This window comes from Macaca nemestrina, chromosome 16 (genome assembly GCF_043159975.1).
Source record: "Macaca nemestrina isolate mMacNem1 chromosome 16, mMacNem.hap1, whole genome shotgun sequence".
NCBI classification, from domain to species: domain Eukaryota; kingdom Metazoa; phylum Chordata; class Mammalia; order Primates; family Cercopithecidae; genus Macaca; species Macaca nemestrina.
Genome location: NC_092140.1, coordinates 96242566 through 96261713, shown reverse-complemented (window position 1 = coordinate 96261713; position 19148 = coordinate 96242566). Strand labels below are relative to the sequence as shown.

The following is a 19148-nucleotide window of genomic DNA, read 5'->3' as shown; positions in this document are numbered from 1 at the left end:
TGGTTTCTTCTGAGGACTGAGGCAGCCTCAGCCCCAGGCCTCTGTCTCCAGCTTCTGGGGCTTCACAGGCAGTCTCTGTGCTCCTCAGTTTATGGAGGCTTCACCCCAACTCTGCCTTCATCTGCACGTGGTCCCTCCCTGTCTGCACACTTGTCTCTGCGTCCAAATTTCCCCCTTTTTTATAAGGACAACAATCATATTGGATTAGGACCCACCTTAATGATCTCATCTTAATTTGGTCATCTGCAAAAACCTTATTTCCAAATAAAGTTACATGGAAAAGCTCTGGTGGTTTAAGCTTCAACGTCTTTAGAAGACACAGTCAAATCCTAACAATACCAGCTCTGGCGATACTGAGTTGAAACTTGTCTGCTCACACAATGATGTTTGTAGCAATAAAAATAGCTGTAAAATGTTAGGGAAGCAATATGGTAATGTGCAGCAGTAACTATCAAGATGAATAGCCTTTGGCCGACAGGATCCACTCCCAGGGATGTATCTCACACCTGCTGTGCAGGTCAAATCAGGATGTTAGTCTCCCCAGGGGTACACAGCAGTGAGTGGAAAGGACTCAGCGCTGTGGGTTACAAACATTTTCCTACACCCACCATTTTAATCATATTTCAGTATATGTATATTTTGTAGTCACCGTTTATAGCTCTCAAATGTGCATTTTCTATTGCTACTAGAACTTTGGTGGGAATGTTTGAAAAGATCTGTCTTCAGGAAATAATTCAACATAAGCCAAAACCTCCAGATACAAAGATGATTACTGCAGCATTATTGCTATTCCCAAACTAGAAACAAGGACCCATTCCAGCTATTATTTGCCAAGCACCTTCTGTCTGTCAGGCATTGTGCTAGGGCCTGGGGATGCAGTGGTAAAATGGCATTCCTAGTCCCTATTTGCAAACAGCCTGTGGGTTCCCATTGATGAATGATTTAATACATTATATTCTTAACATGTTAGCATAACATGCAAGCATTAAATGGTAACTAAGAAAAATGTAAATACATTTAAAATTAATAAAGATTTCATTGAAAACGGCATATTACACTATAACTATTTGAAATATGCATGCTTGTTGACTTTTGTCTGTTTTGTTCACTTCTGTATCCCTGATGCTGAGAACAATGCCTGGCATGTAGTAAGAGCTTAATAAAACTTTGGTACTGACCAACATGGTGAAACCCCGTCTCTACTAAAAATACAAAAATTAGCCGGGTGCGGTGGCGGGCGCCTATAATCCCAGCTACTCAGGAGGCTGAGGCAGGAGAATCACTTGAACCTGGAAGGCGGAGGTTGCAGTGAGCCAAGATTGTGCCACTGCATTCCAGCCTGGGCAACAGAGCGAGACTCTGTCTCAAAAAAAAAAAAAGAATTTGGTGAACTGAATCAATGTACTGAGGACTGGGAGGTTATACGCAAAATAAAAATAATAAAAAGAAGCCATTGTTGTACTTGGGTCATAGAATCATGAGTATGTTTTCTTCCTTTTTTCAAAAAAAAAATTTTATGCAGCTGTTACTACAGTTTGTTGAAAATAAGATAATAATTAAAAATAAATCCTAGATGTGTCTAGTATTCATATATCAAGGGAATGCAAATCCTGAAAAAATTGAAAATAAAAGCACTATGGCTCCAGGACTGCCCCCTCAACCCCCCACTGCCTCCAGGAGGACGCCATTGCAGGGGGCAGAGGTTAACGTGAGAAGTAATGAGCCCAGGCTAAGAAAGTGTCGGGTCTCAAGGAAGGGCTGATTCTCCAGACTTTCTCACCTTGCATGCCCAATTTCTCTTCTCCAATTATCCTAATGTTGCACTGGCTTCTGCCCCACCCTTATTTTTTCTTACTCTTCTAAAAGAAGAGTCAGACTTGTTATCCCATGATGGAGTGACTTTCAGACAAGTTTAGGAAAGCCTACCTTGAATAAGGAGCTGGTATGGTCAATTAGTTGTGACAGGAAGATGGCACTGCTAATTCTCCTGGCAAAATGATATGCCTGCACAAATAAAAACCAAAATGAACTCTCAAAGTCCCACTGTCCCTCCCCAGACAGTCAAATGACTCAAGTCAGAAAGCTGGTGGTTCTCCTGGACAGCTTCCTCCCTCCCTCCTGCCTGCCAACATACACATAACCAATCCTTCCCCGAGCCTTCCGGATTCTGCCTAAAAGAATATGTCTCAAATTCTTCCACTCTCTTCACTCTACACCATCACTGAATCCAAATAGCCTCAGAAAATCTCACCTGGATTTCTGCAACACCCACTAACTGGTCTCACTGTTTCTACTATTGGCCTCTCTGATCCATTTGCTACACAATAGACAAAGATATATTTTTTTAAAACACAATGCAGATTACGTCACTCTCCTGCTCCATGTCACTGCCTTCAGTGGTGCCCATTTCACTTGGGATAAAATACAAAATCCTTAACATGGATGCAAGGCACCTATGTTCTACCCCCATCTGACTCTCCAGCCCTTCTTCCTGCAGAACTGCCCCTCATGCACTTCGCTGGCTACACTGGCCTTTTCAGTCTCTCAAGTTGAGTCAAGCTCTCCTGTGCCTCTTCATAGAGGTTAGAAATCCCTGTTACACTTTCAAATAGGACTCAGGACTTTTATTTCATGCAGTTATCTAAATGCATAAATTTCTTGTTTGTGTGATTATTGGTTATTGGTTTAATATCTGTCTCTCCCATTAGCCTACAACCTCTATGAGGGCAGAGAACATGTCTGCTTTGTTCGCCACTGTATACCCACCCAATGCCTAGCAAGGTATCGCCCTCATCACATATTTGTCAAATAAATTATTAAGTGAACAAACCCAGATATCAGTTATATCACAAGAAATATTTCCTGGTTATGCCCTTAATCTGTTGCATCCAAATTTATTCAAGAGTTACATGATGAAGAGCAAACAAAACACATAATTCTTTTGCTAACGTGGAGGATGCATTCCAAGGACATACTTCTTGGTTTGACAGTTCATTTCCAGAGGCAGAAATATTGCAGGCAATCAGATGTGGCCCAAGGCACTAGACAAGGGTTTATCTTGCAAACATCATGAAATACTTTATAAATTAGGCAATTTCAGGCTGCAAGGAATGAAGACATACTCAGCTTGTCTCAGTGGAGGTCTATCAGTTAGGATTCTTAATATTGCATGTGACAAAAGACCTAATTCAAGCTGCATTAAACAACAAAGAGGATGTATTGGCTTCATAACTGAAAAGTCTAGACACAGGACTGTCCTTCTTCAGGAAAGGCATGATTCTGTGGCCTACTGATGTACCAGGGGACAAGTTCCCCTCTGTGGTTTACTTGCCAGCCATGCATTTCTTTGACCTTAGGTTGCACAAGATCATTCAGGTTCTCCTTTCATGGAAATAAAAGGGCTGCAGCCACCCACCCCACCCTCTCATCCTCACATCCCCTGAGCTAGAGAAGAGAGCATCTTTCTTCCAGAATCTTCTGCAGTGAGTCTCAAACCTGACTGATGAGCAGAATCACACGACAAGCTGATTTCTAGAGTCCCATGCCAGCATCTCCACCCAAACTTGGTGTATCTGGTATATGGCCTGAGAATCTTCAATTCTTGAATATCCTTTACAGAAAACTCTAAAGGAGAAACCGAAATTGTCCCATAACTCCACCATTCAGATGACACTTACTGAAGTTCTCCACCAAAAGTAGTCAATGCACAAAGTAGGAAAATCAAGCAGTACTGAATGAAAGGTAAGAACCTATCTTCCCATCCTTCCCTCAAAGGTGCCACTGTTATCAGCTTCTTGTAGATATTCCATTGAAAAAGAATTTGTGCATTTACCAAAGTATATGGTGTATCATTTTAAAAGCTGTGTGGAAAATGGATTACACCATTTATACTGTTCTGCTGCTTGATTTTTTCATTGCACAACATAACTCAGAGACTGCTCTATATCAGCAAATGGAGTTCCTACTAAATCTCTTTAAAAGATTTAAGAGTGTGCCACAGTTTATTTATCCAGGTTCCTATTGATGGACACTGAGGTTGTTTGCTATACAAATAACGCTGCCATGGGCATCCATCCTTGTTGACATTGACACTCTTTTGTGGGAAATTTCAGAGTCAGCTCCTATCAGTAGAATTGCTGGGTCAAAGGTTACTCATGCTTTAAAAATGTTGGTGTATGTTAACAAAATTCCTTTAGTTGAAATTTCCTAGTCTGGTCTCTATTACCATTTGGAACTTCACAAATGGTGCCCTTAGTTACACATGGGTATCTTATGGCGCTACGGGGTGGGGGTGCTGGTAATCAATGTTTTCAAAAGTTCATCATGTGATTTAGAAGCTCAAGCAGGTGTGAGAGCCACCGCCCCACCTTGTCGCACAGGTGCCAAAATCCACCAAGGTTGCATTCACTGGCATCTGCTTCCATACTCTCATAACAATGGGCATCATGAAACTTCATAATTTTTGCTAATCAGATTCATGAAAAGTGGGCTGGCATTGTTCTGATTTGCATCTCTTTACTTCTGAGGAAGGATGAGCAGCTCTTCACGTTACTTGATCATTGGTATTTCTTTTCCATGTTCTGCCAGTTCAGATTCCTGGCCCAGCATTGACTGAGTTGTTTGTATATTTCTTATTTATAGACATTCGTTGCAAATTAAAGAAATTAGTGCGTCTTCCATCTGTGCTCCAAATACTGTTTTCCCCTTGTTTATAATTTCTTCCGACTGATTCATGAGTTTGCTTGTTTAGCTTTACAGAAAGTTTTTGTTTCGTTCTGTTTTAGTATGGTGATATTTTAAAATCTTTGGTCTTTACGGTTTCTGGAGGAATCAAGTTTTTAAAACTCCCCAGATGATTCTGATGAGTTTGAGAGTCACTGTCTTACAGGATATAAATAAGGAACAGAATACAGTCCCTACCCTTTGGGGTTTACAACTGTATGGGAGAAAGACGAGCTTATACATAAAAGAGAAGAAGGGATAAAGGGCACTGAGAAGTTTCAAATGAACCATGCAGATTCTTGGCTTGGCATCAAGAGCCTGCCCACTCCACGCTCCTCTCCTCAGCACCCTTCCCTCTCAGATCCTTGTGGAGGGGAGTGGGAGATCCCATCAGGCAGCAGAAGGCAGAGAAAAGTCAGCCACACAGTGGAGGGGAGGTGGCCAGGGCGGCAGCGCAGAACAGTGAAAGCAAAGCCTTCAGGCCTGGGAGCACAGGCTCCTGGTCTCAGAGCGCTCTTAGAGGCCATCGTCCCCCTCCTACCTCCAGGGTCCAGGAGGCCTGACTGCAGGGATGGCCCTGCCCTCTTCTGGACATGCCATGAGATAGAGTCCTTTCCTCTTCTATCTTGCCCAACCTTAGACAATCAAGTAATAAAAGGAACACCTGAGTCAGCTTTTGCTTTGTTCCATTAGAAATTCTGAGAAAGGTTGGATTTCCATGGGTTTCAGTGGGGAAAGGAGAGCATCAAGTTTCATGGAGGGAACCAAAGAGAGTTCCAGCCTGGGGCCTCTGGAGGGAAAGAACTGGTTCTCACTCAACCCCCGTTTCCCTCACAGCTTCTAGAACAGGGTCCTAGATTAGATATACTGCATCTTGAATGAATGAATCAATCAATGGGAATGTATTTGAGCTGGGCCTGGAAAGACTAAGGATGAGGACCATTTCTTTCTTTTCCTAGTGAAAAAGAGTGTCTGACACACAGTAAGTGCCTAATAGTGTTGATGTGAATTATCAGGGGAGGTGAGGATGATGGTGTGAGCAAAGGTGCAGTATTAAGAACACGAAAATCACATTCACAGGACAGTGAGGGTAGCTTATTTAATGAAAGAGTCTGCGAAGAAAGTACACATAGAAAAACAAGTTGGGAGCCTCAAATGCCAGGTAAGGAAGGTGGAACTCTGTCTACAGGTAGAGTCACTGATGACTGTGTTCAGGCTATGACATGGTTAAAATCAGTGTTTTAGGAAGACTTGTTTGGTGACAAAAAGCAGGATGGATTAGAAGTTAAAAGGAAACTCAAAAACACATTTGCTTATTATCGTCTTCTTCAAAAAATGTAGTCATATTCAGGACATTAAAATAATCCAATAATATTGATTCAATTATGAACCCAATAATAATATTTGATTATGAAACATAAGAATAAACCCATCACCCCACATGCGACCTAGAGCCTTGCCAATACTACCAAAGATACCTGTGCCTGATACCATTTGGTTTGGGTGTGATTTCTACACAAATCCATTGGATTGACTTTCTTCCCTCCATCTGATTCTAGTCTTCCTGAGGTCCAAGAACACCTTCCAATTCCAGCTCCATCGTACCTGGAGTCCTCCCACCCTAGCATTCAGGATGCACTACAGGTAAGATGAGAATGAGCATGTGATGATGAATAACAGATCACTCAGGATTTTGAAATGTATAAGTAAAATTATTTTCTACAGCTTTAATTACGGTGACTCATGCAATTTTGGTGTAATTAGCCTTTTATTCTTACTCATTTTAATTATGAAATAAATATGCAAATTTATGCTAATAGTATAGTTAAGCAAATTATCCACTGCATTTGAGGAAGCACTCAGGCAAATTTTAAAATGGGATCAGAGTTCTGACAGTTACAGAAATGGACATAAAAACAATGGGCAGAGTTCCCTGAATGCACAGTGAACACGGCCCTAGAGATAGAGCTTTCATGAACATGTGCTGAGACGTTCTGAGAGAAATGAATTTTCCCGTCCGTTCCTGCTGGGCCTCCTGGATTCAGATCCAAGCCTGTATCTCTGGGTCTGCTTGTGTGCTAAAGCTCCCAAGGATATGAACTGAGCCAGACCACCTGTGTTCCCAGGCTTTCCAGAAACACAAGGGGCAATGTGACTGTTGTCTAACTGTCAGTTACCGTGTACTGCTGCTGTGCACTGGTGTTCCGTAATCTCACTGAAGCTGCGATGCCTGCGGTCAAGACTCAACCAGGGGTGGAGTTAAGAATCACCACCCAGCAACAAGAGTCATCGCAAAATAACTGAAGTTCCTTATATGCATTCTCAAATGCTATAACAGAGACACGTGGCCCACAGATACACTTCCTTAAATTTCTTTCCCTTTCCATCTATTTTCCTCATACTCCAGCACCTCTCTCCTCAAGGTTCCCTGAAGAACTCCTCCCCAGCCATAGCTTAAGTAAGCAGAGGGGCATTCTGACCATGGCGGCCGGCCCCCTTCCAGGGCAGCAGAGGGCGAGTCAGTTGAGATGCCAAGCCCTCTCTGATGGGCAGGGGAGCGAGGTCCGGGAACGCGCATGCACGACACATTGTCATTGCATCCTTACTGTTGACTTTCATGGATGTGTCAGACCATGAGCCTTGGCAGTGGAGAAACCAGGCGTCTGCAGACAGAAGCCCAGCCATAGAATAGCAAGTCACACAGGCCTGTATTGCCTCACAATGCAACATGTATAAGCGGCTGCGGGACTCCCTGCACTCAGCACCAATGATGAAATCTGTCAGCAGAGATGTAAAGAATCATCTGATATGGCCGGGGGCGGTGGCTTATGCTTGTAATCCCAGGGCTTCAGGAGGCTGAGACAGGAGGATTGCTTGAGGCTAGGAGTTTGAAACCAGCGTGGGCAACACAGTGAGATCCTATCTCTACAAAACATTTAAAAATTAGCACGACATGGTGGTGTACACCTGTAGTCCCGGTTACTCAGGAGGCTGAGGCAGGAGCCTAGGAGTTCAAGGCTGCAGTGAGCCATGATGGCACCATTGCACTCCAGCCTGGGCGACAGAACAAGACTTTATCTTTAAGAAAAAAAAAAAAGGAAGCAGGGGAAATCATCAGATATAAATAAATGTTAAGGTTATAAACCCAAGCATCACTAGCAGCTACCACTTTTAATAAATCTGAGAAAAACACCCTCCTTTGCTGGCTCAGAGCCATGCCCAGGTTGTCTTTAGCTGTGGCCATGTCTCCCAGCCACCCCCATTGCTGCCATCTCCGGGGTTGTGCCCCTCCCTCCTCACTGTGCCCTATTAAAACAATCATCTGTAAAGCCACAAAGTGAGGGCTCAGACTAAACCTTGAACACATCCTTGTAAACGCATGGGCTGGCCTCCAAGGCAGTCCTGTCCCCTGCTGGGACACTGCCCACCCTGTAGCTCCTACCCTCTGCCGTGTTTCTCGGGTCCATTTTTGCGGCTGGCACAGAGAGGGGCAGCTCCAAGTGAGACGGGAAGGTGAAGTGGGCTGTGAAAAGAGACTCCCTCCTTCACACCTGAGGATTTGATCTTACCCAGATCGCTTTTCCCTCACAGAGAAACTCCCCTGGCCCGGTTTCCCATATTGATCTAATCAGCAGTCCAAACACAATTTCAGGACTGTCAAAACAAGACCCGCAGGCCTGACATAGACAATTAACATAAGTCAAGGCACCCCACCTGCCACATCCCGTCTCTCCCTGATGTCTCGTCAGGACGTTAGCAAAGCCAGTCCCCGTTCCGGGCTGCAGTATCACCAGGAGCACGCTGTTGAGCGGGGGACTCCTGACATGAGGCTGGAAGCTGTAATTACCCAGCGTATAATTTCGTTGCTAAATGGATTGTTTACAAAGGTGTGCATGATGAAATCACAGGCATGGTAGAGCAGAGAGGTAGGCGGGTCCGGGAGCAGGCAGGCAGTCATTAACGCCCCACCTCCCTCCAGGCTCCCACCTGCCTACTGCCGCCACCACAGCAGACTCTGACCTCGCTGAGTCACCTGGGCCTCGTGTTCCATGATGTTCAGGAAGTACCTGGCCTTCCTCCCTGAGGTTTCATCTGGTAATAACCCCAGCAGAAGCAGACTCACCTTGGCACGGCACTGGGGATGGAGTTCTGACGTCACAGGCCCTTGGGGTTAGCCTGCAAGGAAAAGGAGCCTAGCAGAAATCTTAGTGGCCCAAGAGGCCAGAAGGGGAAGTCAAAGTCACAGTTCATTCCAGGCAGGTGCTCCATGGGGGTCCCTCCAAAGGGATCAGGCCTGGAGCATGGGCCGCTTCACACGTCCACCCGCAGCTGAAGCGAGGAAATCGAAGACCATCTCATTAAATTTGCGGGGAACATAAGGAGGAGGGGAGAAGGGACATTGCCTTCTCCGCACAGTGGCTGAGATGTCAAAGAGTCTTTCTAAGATCAGAAAAATGACTTGTCAAAAACAAGCTGACACGCAATAAGGACAAGGAGAGGTGGCCCACTTGAAAATCTGCAAAAAGCTAAGGACACAGAATGTGAATAATGGGATAAACATACAAAACCCCAGGAGGTCAGATTATATCTCAGCTCAGAGGTGACTTTGTAATAAAACACTATTGTAAAACAAAAAAGCGTAAACTCTAACATAATTTATGTATGTGCATTTATGCTAAAAGAATTTAAGAAATTAAGAATAAAAGAATTTACCAAGAAATAATCATTCTAGTGCTAACAATCCAAACTTTGGAAAGGCATGGGAGAATCAGACAGGGTCTGTGAACAGGAAACAAAAATGGCAAAGAGATGCAAAGTTCCAAGAGTGAAGAAACGGTAACTCATTCAAAAGCATTCAACGCATTCAGGTGTTCATGCTACACAAAGGCAGGCGCGAGGTGGTTCGGTCCTAACAGCACACTCGCTGTTCTTGGGAATTCTAGGCAACGCGGTGCTAATTTCTGTCTAACACGGGTCTTTCTGGACCTTATCTTAGGAATTTAGTTAATAAAGCACTGAGATATTATTAATAGAAGTTTCACTTGCAGTGTGGTCCCACCGGCCCTGCCAGAAACCCACAAAAACACTGGTGGCTGGGCGGTCACAACCAGCTCCCCTCTCTCTGTGACAGCAACACTCAGCAGATATTCATGGCACCCCCTGGACTGCAGCGTGATGGAAACCCTGAGCACTCATATGACAAACACGATGAGGTCTGTTCCAGCCTCGCAGAAGTGAGTGGTAATAAAGGAAGCTACAAGAGTATATGGTAAATTCCAGCCAACATCGGGGGCCTTGAGGATGGACAGGACAACTCTCCACTTTAGCAGGAAGGCAAAACATGACTGGCAAGACCCTTTCATTTCCAGCAGCCACAGAGCAGCCTGAGATTGTCCAGAAGCCCAGAAGCCACTCTGTCCAGGGACCTGCCCCGTCATCCTCCCAGGCGGAATGAAGGCCAAATAGCCCAAGAGACGGCCATGTAGTCCAGCCACCGACCTCTTGTTCCATCCGGCCTGACTGCTGACTCTGAGCATGTGGTCCAGAACATCCCAGCCTGCCCCCTGTTGAGTGAAGAGTTTGGGTCTAGTCCCTTCTCTCCATTGTCCTCACACAGCTTCTAAATTCCTGCCATGGAGATGCAGGGGCCAGTCTCAAGCTACTACTAAGACAGATGAGACCCTTGCTCCCTTCCGGTGAGCCCAGCCACCTGCAGGGTTCCCGCTGAACCTTGCTGCTTCGTCTCAGAGGATCCTGGGTCTGCACATGCGCAAACAGCAGCTGGACTTCGGCAGCTTCCATTATGGAGGGAGGAGCCACGAAGACGGAAGGAGGGGGCGGCATTGGTTCCTACGTCCCAGAAAACATCAGAAACATACGCCTGATGCACATGACTCCATCCATCCTCTCTCCACCCACAGGAGGAGGGCTCCTAACACCAGCCACACTGAACAGATGAGGCAACTGAGGCACAGACTGCTCACAGGGAGCTGGGAAGACCTAGGATTTCCCGCGGGAGGCTGGCACCAGAGTCTGTGCTCTGAACCATGCTGCACACTGGCATCAGGTGAGCACGGCACTCACTGACTTACTGTTCAAACCTAAGGTGCTTCAGTGTGAATTCATTAATCTCTCCATTCATAAAAAAGTCAAAATAAATGAATAAAAACATTTATCAAGTACCTGCCTTATGCCATTCATTTTGCTGGTAGTGGAATCTTTTATGTGAAATGAATACCTTTTGAATGCCACTAGTTTTAATCCTCACAACCAATAAGGTAGGTAGTATTAGTAATTTTCCCATTATTATTATTATTTGAGACAGAGTCTCCCTCTGTCATCTAGGTTGGAGTGCAGTGACAGGATCACAACGCATTGCAGTCTCAACCTCCTGTGTTCAAGGGATCCTCCTGCCTCAGCTTCTAGAGTAGCTGGGACCACAGGTGCATTCCGCAACATCTAGCTAGCTTTTTTGTTGTTGTTTCTTGTTTTTTGTAGAGACAGGGTCTCACTGTGTTATCCAGGCTGGTCTCAAACTCCTGGCCTCAATCAATCCTCCTGCCTTGGCATCCCAAAGTGCTGGGATTACAGGCTTGAGCCACTGCACCCAGCCATAAATTTTTTCACTTTAGAAAGAAGGAAATGGAGGCTCAAAGAGTTCACCTATGAACCCCACTTTGCTTGGACAGTGATTCAAACAAAGGCTTGCTGGAAAGAGCCAGCCCCTCAAAGGGCTGACAGAAGACAGTTTAATGAAGAGATGATTTACAGAGGCCTGGGGAGGCATAAACAAACCAACTAGGGCTAGCAGAGTTGGAAGCCGTTTCACCCTGAAGCCTGAAGGGGCAAAGGCAGAAAGTGGTGTTCTAGCAAACCAGGGAGAGCTAGCAGCAGGGCGCGGGGCTGCCTAAGTGGAGCTGGGGCCCCAGAAGGACCCACCACTGCCAGCAGGGGGAGACACCCTCACTTCTCTCCCTTCCATCCAATGGCCAAGCCCAGCTAAGAAGAGGGCAAGAGAGGGGAACAGGGACTGGAGCATGTCACAAAGAACAGCCTCTAGGGGTCTGCACAGGGCAGAGAAGGACAAATAACCAATGGGGAGGGGAAATAGTTGGAGACCGTCCAGCACGAATGGTGAAACATGGAGCCAGGATTGGGAATCACTGCACAATCCAGCTTTTCCCAGTGAGTATAAGAGTGCAGAGCGCTCTGTTAAAAGATAAGCCTGATGTGACTCTAGACCCCATAGACTAAAGACAGTATGGATGGTTTAGGAGAACATTTTCAAGTAATGCGTAAACCATTTGTTGTCCTGCCCTTTCCTTTGTACACTAAGATGGAGGAGACACCGCTGTAACCTACAGCCCCCCTCTCCCAACCTGGCAATACCCCAGGGGAACAAATGAATGAGAAGCTGTGGGAGTCATTTCTGTAGCAATATCCTGATGCGGCACGGCTCCAAACCCAGAACTTAAATTAAGGTGCAGCGCCACAGTTCTTGGCCTGGGGAATTTGGCATAAAAAGCATTACAGGTCACAAACACCTTTTCATCTCCTTCTCTGCGGAAGCCCCTCTTTTTCCAACATTGTGCCATACAACTCAATTGACACGGTGCCCCGCCTACAGACATGCTAGTGTACTCAGCAGAAACGTGACACTTTGCTCAGTCACTGCGGAGGGAGAGCCTGCACCTGGGAGGCAGGGAGCCCTGCGGGAACGAGGGGAGGAGGAGATTAGGGAGCACGTGCTCTCCCAAAGAGAACAGCCACTGAAGATATTTAACAGAAAAACGAGAGCGCCTGGTAGTAATCATTTCAGCATCAATCAATTATGATTCCTCGATTAGATTACATACTGCTCATTACCATTAAAAAACAAACAAACAAAACCCCTGACTTTTCCATTAGAGTCAGAGCAGTAGGTTTCATTTTGATTGAAGAAATCCAACTTCAAGAATGACCAAACGCATACCAGCTGAGCCTGCAGACATTTTGTTTCCTCCCTGCCTCTACCCGGGGCGTCATCTAGCGTCCACTGGCCGGTATTACACTCTCCTGCCAACCTAAGCCTTTTCCTCCAGAGTTGGTTTCAGTAGAAAATCATGAGACCTGATAGGAGAAAAAAAAAATTGGCCTCAATGATAGATATTTTTCAAAAGTGGTTGAGCAATAAAGACTTCCCATTTATTGGATTTCACACATGATTTTGCTTGAGCCAAACCAAAGACTCATGACTCCTAAAAAACAATGAATAGACAGAGTGTTTGGACATTTTTCTCAGGGCTCTCTGTTTTTAGGAAAGATGTTTATGTGCAAAAATAAAAACCTGACTGATTTACATACGGAGTAGGAACACACATTTTTCGAGGTGTGGCATATTACAAGTAACATTTACTTGGACCCCTCTTAGGAGCTGAATTTTACCCCTCCCCCAAAAAATATCGTGTTGCCGTCACAAACCCTAGTGCCTCAGAATGTAACTGCATTTGGAGACAAGATCTTTACAGAGTTAAGATGAGGTCTTAGAGCGGGCCTTAATCCCATCTGACTGGTGTCCTCATACAAAGAGGAAATCTGGACATAGACACGTGCATGCACAGAGGAAAACCCATGTGAGCACACAGCAAAAGGCAGCCAGGAAGGCCCAGGAGAAACACGCCCGGACTACATCTTGATCTCGGACGTCCAGCCTCCAGAACAGTGAGAAAATCTACGTCTGTGGTCTAAGCCACCCAGTCTATGATATTCTATTATGCCTAGCAAACTAATATAAACTTTCCCCACCCCCTAAGCCGGGCAAATGTTAGGTGACTTTGATGCTAAGAGTGCCTGAAGCAAACTCTTTATCTCCTCGTTTTATACACAAGGAATCTTGAACCGCTCTTGAACCCGGAAGTGTCTGGCAATTTCTTGGGGATCCCACTTTGCCCACTCCTCGCCCCCGTCAATAGGGGAGTTGTTACCTCTTAAACTTCTCCAGGAACCTCTCCTCTCTGGGTGGAGGTTAAGGGGACTCAGACCCGTCCTCAGTCGGGGAGTTAAGTGACAGGGCTGCTGCTGGCCCAGCCTAGGTATGTAAGCTTTGGCAAATGACCAGGCCTCGCTGAGCCCTGATTTTATCCTCTGTAAAATGAGAGTGATCAGATTGCTTGGAGCACGGAAGGCGCTCAGTGCGGGGCTTAGCGCGGGTCTGGCTCATCGTAACTGCTCTCACGTTCAACGAGCCACTCCCTAGCAGGAACGTGGACCCGAGAATTCCCAGACTTCCTCTAGTCAGTGTTTAGAACCCCGCCCACCCTTTATCTTCAAAGGAGAAGGGAGAGCAGTGGGTTACAGGAGTCAGCTTTTAAATACCCCTGCTCTCCCTTAACCACAGACCCTGGGGAGTTTCCCCAGCTGAAAACGAAGTTTAGAAAATTGCTTGCAATGACCCGTCATTTCAAGGGCCCCAGTGAATGATAGACCTATTGAGGATAGGGCCCCCTGGCTGGAAATTTAGAAACATTTTGTTTTTGGGAGAGGAAAAAAAGGGCAGAGAGGCATGAGTGCTTGCAGGGGATGGCTCTGGAAGGACACTGCAGCGAGGCTGCCAGACTCTTTGGAACCGCAGCGCCGACGCAGCCATTTCCCAGGGAGATCAATCCTCTGGCAGGTCCATTTCCTCCGCCGCGCGGGCGGCTGCGGGAGGCGGCGGCGGGAGCCATTAGTGACTCTGTGACCCTGTTCACCGAGTGCGTCCCCGCTCAGGGGCTGGCTGCTCGGCGCCGCGCCGTCCACCCCCGGCTGGGGCAGGCCGCGGGGCCCAAGCTGGTGGAAGCCCCTGTCGCTCGTCGCCTGGCTCTGCGCCAGGCCCCGTGCCCCTGGCTGCAGGCCGGCACCTCCCGAGCCGCAGCGCCCAGTCAGGGGAGCGCCCCAGCAGCAACCTGCAAGCCTGAGTCAGCCCGCGGCGCGTGAGGCGCGCGCACTGCGTCCCCGCGCGGCCGTCGCAGCCAGGCGCTGGCCCGGAGCGCCGCGTCCGCAGACAGAAACCACGGCTCCCCCTGGCGGACACCCGTTCCCCAGCGCTGGGCTTTCCCCTTCCGTAGCAGAGGGGAAGTTTACAGCTGAAGATAGTGGACGGATTTTCCCAACAGAGGGCTTGGTGGCAGGATTCACACAGGTTTAAAGAATGAAAGAAAGGAGATGTGATAGAAAGGAAGAATGTTAAGGCCTGGAAAGTGCAGGCAGAGAATGTTATGCACCTGCATGTTGTGAACCCAATGGCAACGAAACACTTGTCTGCGGGGCAAATGTAGCCGCGTTGGCTCTTTCTCCTGCAACCACGGATACTTTGGCAAGGAATGAATGAGTTTTACATGCAATGTTTTCTTAAATATACTAAATACATAACAGTGACCTTCGCAAAGGCTTTTATCTGGAACAAGGAATGAATAAGGGTAATGAATAAGAAAGTTACATTAAAGCACCATGGAACACAGTTTGAGTAACTTTAAAAAACTTTAACGAAAACAAATGATAAGTAAAATGTCTTTATATGAACATCTGAAAAAAGCTTGTAACTCTAAATGGCAACCTTAATCCAGCTGCTGTAGTCAGGCTGCTATAGCAAAATACCCTGACTGGTAGCTTATAAACAATAGAAATTTATTTCTCACAGTTCTTGGGGCTGGGAAGTCCCAGATCAAGGTGCCAGGTGATTCAGTGTCTGGGGAAAGCCTGCTGTCTGGTTCATAGATGGTGCCTCCTAGCTGTGTCCTTACCTGGGAGAAGGAGGAAGAGCGTTCCCTGGGATCTCTTCTATAAGGACACTAATCCCGTTCATCAGGGTGACCTAACCACTTCCCAAAGGCCCTGCCTGCTAATGCCATCACCTTGGGGTTCAGTTTTAACATGAATTTTGAGAGGACACAAACATTCAGACCTTAGCATCAGCCTTGTGTTTTACTCCCTGAATACAATATAAAAATGTGGAAATGCCTGGGAATTTTGGCCGTCTAAGTCAGACAGTTAGTCTTGTGACATGGACTCCCTCTTGTAGCTTACTCTGTGTGTGGACATCTGTTCTCTTGATTGAGCACAGAGTAGAATTTCACAGAGGCTGACGCAGCAGCAGTGATCATTCAGACATTTCTGAATGGAAGGCAAAAGAAGGAGGAGGAGGAGAAAGTGAATACCAATGGCTTACTTTGCGAAGTAAATTGACAGATCCTTTGTAGACCAAATCAGCAAGGTTGGGTTGTGTCCCTCTGGGCCTGGGTTTTCCAACTTTTGTAAAACCAGGAGAGGCAGAGAAGCTAAGACAGATGGTGGGTCTCCTGGGAGGTTCAGGGCCCAGCCGGCCTCAGAGGAAGTCTCTTCATTAGCACTTGGCAGCAGCAGCGTGGAGACTGTCCTCCACCCTTCCTGACAGCCACCGGCTTGGATGGCCCAGGCTTTCTTCCCATCACTCAGTTGTCAGAGCAACAGCTTCTGGAGGGAGCCAGCCCACGGCCCTGCCATTATGTTTACCTCATCCCAGTGGCAGCTGGGGGCAGGTAGGAGGAACAGAAACAGGTTGAAATGGATCCAGGGAGCAGAGATGGCTCACAAGTGCAGATAGGGAGTGATCTTAAATCTACATAATTTGGATGAGAGACAGGATAGGCAAATGCTTTAGGCTTTGTGTTAAGCCTTTTAATTCAAGTCATCAAGTGTTTACAAGTGCTTTCTAATTAGAAAGGACAGGGAATAATCTGAAGACAAAGAATGAAGAAAAGAAGATAGTTTGCTACCCATATGTTGGTGAAAGAATAACTTTTCTTATCTAATTGGGCCAAACCAAACTAAACACCTAACACCAAAGACAGCAAGCAGTATCTGCATTATTATTTAGCAAATATTAAAGAGCTCTTGTGGCCAAACATTCTTAGTGGAAGGAGTGGAAGTCCCAGCATCTTTGTTTATATAAAGACATATGGAAGGATATTTTATAGTAGTGGTTCTCAAAGTGTGGTTCTCAGACCAACAGCAGCAGCAGCACCCGGGGACTTAGGTATACAAATTCTCAGGTTTTGCCCCAGAACTACTGAACCTGAAACTCTGAAGATGGGGCCTGGCGCCAGTGTTTTAGCAAACCCTCCAGGTGATTCCGATGCACTCTGAAGTCTGAGAACCACTACCCTTATCTTATCTTCCCTGGTGTGTCAAATTTAACTAGGTTTAAAAGTCAGAGGAGATCTAAAAGAATCAATTTAAAATAGGGCTTGGAATATAAGACATAAAGCTTGAAAAATACCAAATCATCACTCCCAACTTCTCTCCAGTGCAAGACGCCCTGCATAAATCAGCATGGAGACTATGAGAAGAGTCAGATAGGACAAAAGGGGAAGGGAATAGGTTCAATGGCACCCAGAGAGAGGCTTCCAATGATGTGCCACAGGGCTCTGCTCGCTGAGTCAGGCTCACTAAACCTCTCCATGATCACTAAGACTAAACAAATACCAAATTTTAAAACTATGAATTTAATTAAGTTGACAGAAATCCCAACTGTTTGATAGGTCTGAGAAAATGTATTAGTCCATTTTCACACTGCTATAAAGAATACCTGAGACTGGGTAATTTGTAAACAAAAGAGGTTTCATTGACACACAGTTCTACAGGGCTGGAGAGGCCTCAGGAAACTTACAATCATGGTGGAAGCTAAAGGGGAAGCAGGGCACATGTTACATGGTGGCAAGTGAGAGAGATAACACACGCAGGGGAAACTGTCACTATTAAACCATCAAATCTCATGAGAACCCCCTCACTCTCACAAGAACAGCATGGGGGAAACTGCCCCCATGATCCAATCACCTCCAACCAGGTGTATCCCTTGACACATGGGGATTACAATTCCAGATGAGATTTGGGTGGGGACACAGAGCCAAACCATATCAGAAGATATCAACAGAATTGGAACTGCAATTTGAAGCCAACAGTGTATCATTTATTTGAGATAACATATTGTCAGGACCAAGTAATCAACAGCACCAACACAAATGAATTAGGGTCTGTAAAGACAATATATTTAGTAAGCACCAATGCAAATGAATTAGGGTCTGTAAAGACAATATACTTAGTAAGCACCAATGCAAATGAATTAGGGTCTGTAAAGACAATATACTTAGTAAGCACCAATGCAAATGAATTAGGGTCTGTAAAGACAATATACTTAGTAAGCACCAATGCAAATGAATTAGGGTCTGTAAAGACAATATACTTAGTAAGCACCAATGCAAATGAATTGGGGTATGTAAAGACAATATACTTAGTAAGCACCAATGCAAATGAATTAGGGTCTGTAAAGACAATATACTTAGTAAGCACCAATACAAATGAATTGGGGTATGTAAAGACAATGTACTCAGTATAAAAGTCAACAATTTGATGTGACCACCAGAAACACTAATGAGATGCTAGGCTCTCTTACAGAAGTCTCTTAAGGGGCATGTGGTAGACTGAAAAAAAAATCCCCTCCTCTCAACTAAAGATATCTAATCCCTGGAAGTGGGGAATGTTCCTTTATATGGAGAGAAGGGGAAGGAGGTCTTCACAAGTTTGATTGAATTAAGGATGTTAAGATGGGGAGATTATCCAGTTGGGTCCTAAACGCAATCACATGCATTCTTATACCAGAGAGGCAGAGGGCGATTTGACCACACACAAAAGAGAAGGAAATATAAAGACAGAGCAGAGGCCAGCATTTGCAGATGCTGGCCTCAAAGATCAGAGTGATGCAGTCAATGCATGTCAGCAGCCCCCAGAAGCGGGGAGAGGCAAGGAGCAGATGCTCTCCTGGAGCCTCTGGAGGGAGCACAGCCCTGGTTTGAGTTCAGTGATACTGATTTTGGAATTCTAGTCTCCAGAACTGTGAGAGAATAAATATCTGGTTTCTTGGGTTTTGTTTTTTTTTTTTCAGATAGTCTCGCTCCGACACCCAGGCTGGAGTGCAGTGGTTAGATCTCGGCTCACGGCAACCTCTGCCTCTCAGGCTCAAGCGATTCTCCTGCCTCAGCCTCCCGAGTAGCTGGGACTACAGGCACGTGCCACCATGCCCAGCTAATGTTTTGTATTTTTAGTAGAGACGGGGTTTCACCGTGTTAGCCAGGATGGTCTCGATTTCCTGACCTCGTGATCCGCCCGCCTCAGCCTCCCAAAGTGCTGGGATTACAGGCGTGAACCACCGCGCCCGGACAATATCTGTTGTTTTAAGCCACTATGTTTGCAGGAAATTTGTTATAGCAGCACCAGGAAACTAACACGGGGAAAGAGAAGAGAGTTCTGTTTCATTCTTCACTTGATCATACTGCGTTTGGTTCTGAGCAACACAATTTGGGAGATACATTTACCGAAAGAGGCATTATGAGTTTTCTGAATGGTCCCAACAGGAAAACTTAGGATTCCTAGTT

At 45.9% G+C, this 19148-nt stretch overlaps 1 protein-coding gene across 5 annotated transcripts in view; it reads right to left on the bottom strand.

Annotated features, from left to right (window-relative positions):
- LOC105485958 (katanin catalytic subunit A1 like 1) overlaps positions 1-19148 on the bottom strand; it is a 256796-nt gene that overhangs the window by 55631 nt on the left and 182017 nt on the right. The window contains exon 10 of one of the 5 annotated variants that reach the window (XR_011614930.1): positions 1927-2004. The exons of the other annotated variants lie outside the window; for them this stretch is intronic. The gene's annotated coding sequence lies outside the window, so the exon portion shown is untranslated. The remainder of the gene's footprint in view (positions 1-1926; positions 2005-19148) is intronic. 5 annotated transcript variants of the gene reach the window in all.